This window comes from Cyprinus carpio, chromosome A17, assembly GCF_018340385.1.
Source record: "Cyprinus carpio isolate SPL01 chromosome A17, ASM1834038v1, whole genome shotgun sequence".
NCBI lineage: Eukaryota > Metazoa > Chordata > Actinopteri > Cypriniformes > Cyprinidae > Cyprinus > Cyprinus carpio.
In genome coordinates this window covers 12,978,880-12,984,342 of record NC_056588.1, presented here as the reverse complement: position 1 = coordinate 12,984,342, position 5,463 = coordinate 12,978,880, and positions in this window count along the sequence as shown.

The window sequence follows — 5,463 nt, the reverse complement described above, 5'->3', positions numbered from 1 at the left end:
ACTTGTGCTCATAATGATTATAATATAAGGATATATCTGAGAAATTTTGTATAGGTAAATAATGTCTGTCTTATTCAAATTGGGCATCTCAAAGACCTATATTCTATATCTATATATTTCTAGATAATATAATCTAATAGGTCGTGTGTTTTGGTCATTCAGGGCTGTCACTCACTCACTCACTCACTCACTCACTTCACTCGTACATAAAGGGGGAAAAATTGGTGCCTGATGTCCTTGCCCTAATTCTAAAATTCTAAACTTATGTCATATAAAAGATTTAAATAAAGACATTTATTCTGTTTCATCTTATAAAACTTTTTACTAGCAAGGCTCATACTCAAAGTATTTGTTGAGAGATTTTATAATATTGGTGAGGACATTTTCAGAAAAAATGTCCCTCATAAGTGCAGCAAAATACAAGATCACACTTGCGCTGCCCGCTCTCGGCTTGCACAAAGCCTGGTGAGGGGCATTTTTACTCCCTTAATCAGATTCTGCAGCAGTGTCACTTATGTTCGAATCATAAGTGGCTTTATTATTAGAAAAAAACTGAACTTTGAATGAAAGAACTACCTAGCAGATGACAATGATATAACATGTGCGGGAATTATAACAACAAATTTTCTTCTTCTCTGTATGAGAGCATATGTTTGTATTTTGTATGAGCGCCGTTTATGCGAGGTGACACTTGATGTTTTTGTGTCCCTTGTATATCATGTGCCATGGTAATATTTCAGGCTGTTTTGAGCCCTTCGTTGACATCAGGCTGATTAACACAAGCAAAACCATGGCCACTGGGTTATGAACTGGTCAAAGAGTCCCGAATCCATTGTTTGGCTAAGTAATTACTTATCTACGGCATCTAGAGAGCCACAGTTTTCATCTGTATATTGGTGCAGGAGGCAATTTCATCCACTAGCAACATGTGTAAATGGCCACCATAATGTTAAATGGTGTGTCACAAACACAAATGTCAATGCGCTTAATTTAAGAATTAACTTTTTCTGCTGTAAGCTGTTATGGTATAGGGAGGCACGCTATTTTTGATGTAAGCGCGCAAGCTCAGTGAGAACCTGAGTAATGAAGTGAAGTGATTGTTGAGAAAAACTACTGCTTAAGTGCTACCATATTATTGTGCTATCTGCTTTTCCTTTTTGTGTGTTTTGCATTACCAGAAGTTTTATTACCTGTTTTTTACTACTCGCTCTTTTGACATGTGATTAGGCTGGGCAGAAAGAGTATGCTGAATGGCAAACAACTATAAAGTGCTCAGGGAACGAACTGATTGCCTTTGAGTTTTCCTTACTCTTGCCTTTCGTTTCATACCAGGTAAGACGCGTACGTCTCTGCGTAGACGGTACATGTTACCATCAAGATGCAAAATCTATAAAAGCTTTTGTGAAATAAACTCGTTTTTATTTTTTTCCTCAGATGGTAAATGCCCAGGTTATTAAGAAGCCAAAGGTGTCAAGCCGAAAGAGAGTCTTTACAAGAAAACAAAGCATCTTACTGCTGCATTAACTTTTATCAATTTCTAAATCCCAAGTATAAGTTAAATGTAGAAAAACAGATGTGGCAGTTTCTGATTTGTTTTGGTTTTTTTTGGGTACAGTACTTGTAAATTCTACAAGGTCTGTGTGACTCAACTCAGATTCATTCACCTTTTCAAGTGTTCACATGAATTTACATGCAAGAGACTCTCCTAATTTAGCTCTCTGTTTTGCTGAAGGACTAAGCTGCACAATGTTTAATCTACAGTGAACACACAAGTTGACTGAACTGGAATTGATGACTCACACCGCGCTTTCATCGCGGTTTTATGAAGTGCACCAAAGGACAATAAAAGCAAACTGATGACATGCTTTGATTACCCAAGGACACGGGAAACCACAGAGGGTAAAAGGTAGAGGTAGAATGAAATGTATCCCTCTATGCTCTCTACAGTGCTGTACAAAACCTTTCTATTCATTCCGGAACTGATGTTGATGTTTCACCTGAACTGAAAGAATATGCATTTTTTTTAATAGTCAAGTGGTTAAAATTGCTACCACTAAAATGAGAAACTAAATAAATTAAACTGAACAAATGCAAATCAAATTAACACTAATGAAAAAAAATAAAAAACTAAACTGTACTAAAACTAAATGAACATTAAATCGATATTGGAAACTTTCCACTATAATACCTCTTGAGTTAGTCCTTCCACGTGTCAATATCTTCAAGTTAGAACATGACAGGAACAGCACAAACACACCATTTGAATGCTGAGGACTTCAAGACTTTTGCCTTCCTCACCCACAAAAATGAAAAATTAGCCCCATAAATTACATCCCCATCAAGTATCCTAGGGGTATATTCACATCACCTTCTTCTTCCAGACGAATCCAGTCAGAGTTATATTAAAAATAGTTTTTGATCTTTCAAGTTGTTTAATGCCACTCACCGGGTGTTGCAGAGCATCAATCCAAAATAAGTTAAATTTTAAAGAAACAAAAGTGCCCATCCATAAAAAAGGGTCTCACATGGCTCCGGGGGGTGAACAAAGGCCTCCTGTAGTGAAATCTGAGTGAGCCTTTTGTAAGAAAGAATATACAGATTTAAAATTTAAATAATCACTTTAATGTAAACTTTATTTTAACTCCTACGTTCATCCGCCCGCGAACTGCTGGCGTGTACAAACAGTGAGCGCAAGCCAGATTAAATTTATTATTAAGTGTTTAAATTATGGTTAATTTTTTTCTGACAAAAAAATGCATGATATTTGATTTACAGGGAGGACTTTGTTTACCCCCGTGGTTGTAGTCTTATTTTTTTTTACGAGTATGGGCGCTTTTTTTTTTTTCACTTTTTGGGACGCCCCCGGATGCATGCACCACCTGCAAATGTGAATATAACTCGACTGTATTCATCTGAAAGAGGAAGTCAAATATGGCCTAGGATTACTTGAGGAGTGAGTAACGGTTATGGCTAATTTCATTTTTGGGTGAACTAACTCTTTTAAATGACTCATATTCATAGGATGCCCTGTAAAGGTCAGAATGAATATAAACACATCTGATGATTATATCAGGTGCACAAAAACAAAAAGAAACCAACTGTAAGACACAAACCCGTGTGGACCTCCATGGTTGTTCCTATAAGGCGTTTGGAGTGCAGGGATCCGAGATATATACCGGTCTTACAGATTCAGATTCTGTCATGCGGAGATCACCACAATAGCGCCGTCATGAATGAGAATAAGAAAGAGGCAGGGTGTATGAATGGGGAATTAAAGCAGCCAGGACATCACACTGGAATCAATTGAGGCTCATATTCTCAGGCATGTTACTCGCTTAACCCGGGGAGCTGCCTGTCATATTTAGGCTTGATGTTCCATTGTCCGGTTAGATGCTACCATTAATCCTATCAGTGTTATTCCAGTTCCTCTGAAAGAGCAAAAATAGGTCGTACGTAACTCACGAGACTGCCCTAACATTAAATGAAAGTTAAACACTCCATTGGTATTGAAATCGGATTACAATCTGGGGCTGTCAGGAGTTTATGCCTTGGACCCGCACCTACGGGAGATGTCCAGTAAGTTAAATACAGATAAACTGGTACAAATAAATGTCCAAAGCCCTGTGCGATTTCTATTCATTTCTGTGCCAGTGTGGTCTTTGAGAAGTAAAATCGGGACACCATAGATACTTACACGCGGACCTATGATTTGGTTATGGTTCCTACGGCGGTAATATATTTTAACTTGCTGAGATATCAGCAAGCACATTCTCCTTGTGGGATCATTCCAAAAGGAGGCCTGAATAAAATCAGCCGGCATGGCTTTAAGAAGGTGTTGATTTTTTCCTTTGTTTGCGGTGTTGAAAAAACGCCCTAATTAACCAGACAAGCGCAATCATGGCTTGTCACCATTATCAATAAACTTGGTGATGAGATCATTATTCTAATAACACCTCTAGAGGATAAAATGGGAATATTGTTTGGGTTTGTTTCTTTTTTTTTGTTGTCGAACTTGGGCCCACTATAGAACCAAGCCAAGTGTGAGACAGGAGAAGAGACAAACTTAGACCAAATAAGAAGCTTATCGGGACTAAGCAACCTTCACAATCTCCAACGACACTCCCCTCCAAACCGCACATACACAGTGTTTCTAACAGGCACTGCACCTAGTCAGTGACAAATACTCTCTGATGCCTTGCTTTCTTAGAATAGAACCGGCCTGAGAGATACACTCATGGCATGAGAATGGTGATGTGCTGTTGTTGATGTGTGTTGATGCTAGAGGATGTGTGTGATGAGGGGGAGAGCAAGATGTTCGGTGTGAATTCTTGTGCATATACTCATCCAGAGCCTAAACAGATTCACAGATTATTTCTCTTGCGGGGCCTCACAGGAACATACTGGAAAAAGTGTGGGACATGCTATGCATTCTATGTGGATGAACTATGTGTTCTTTACATTCAGAACGGTGGCAGTTCTAGCCATGTCCTGCCAATGTGTGTGTGGTGTGTGTCCGTGTCGTGTGTTTAAAACTACCATTCTACAAGGAAAGTAATTTTCTTTCAATAACCAATCCAAGTCAAATAGCTCAGGACTGCAATGGTCTAATAGTTCAGAAACTAATCAGAATTGGTAATGTAATAGTTATTGGTGTAGACCAAAGGTGTAGGGGACGGTTTCTTGGTATTATCATCGGCTTAGTGGGATTTAATTGGGCTTGATCATGTTAGCGTCTATTTTGAAAATTTGTCGTCACTCTATGCTCATTTAAAGTCAAATCTTTAAAAGTAGCAAAGAAATGTATGCATAAATAATGAATGTAATCTGTAACAAAACCTTAAATGGTTCTCACACTAAACATTATATTGTTGTGATGCTCACACATTTGCTGTGTAGCATTTTAAAACTAATAATTTTATTTTTTGTAAGTTTACATTTAGAAAAGTTACATGAACAAAATTTTATAACACGCAAACACTTGTGTTTTTCACATGTGTGGCATTCATCAAGACGCTGATTATAGGGACAGCATGAGTATTGCACAGGTGTGTGCCTTAGGATGGCCTGAGAGCAGAACGTCAACACAAGCATACGCTGCATCATCGGTGTAAGTGGGAGTGGGACTGGTGATACCTAATGATGAACTAGTCCAGTACATCTAGTTTACTGCAAATGTGTGTCTGCATAAGTTGCTGTTTTGGGATAAAAGGAAAATCAATTCTTTCATTTTACAAATGGACACGGTCGGCACAGGCTACTGGTCATTTATTATTATTTGTGTTTAATAATCTGAGTACTGTTAGCTCGAAATATGGTAGGGATTACTCATAGTCTTTTTTTTAACTTTGGTAGACCTTCAATCTGTACCCAAATCACATTCCAATAGACTACAACATAAATGATTCATGCCAACCGTACAATGGCGAAGAGACGTTATTGGTGTGTGGTGATGATCATAGACAT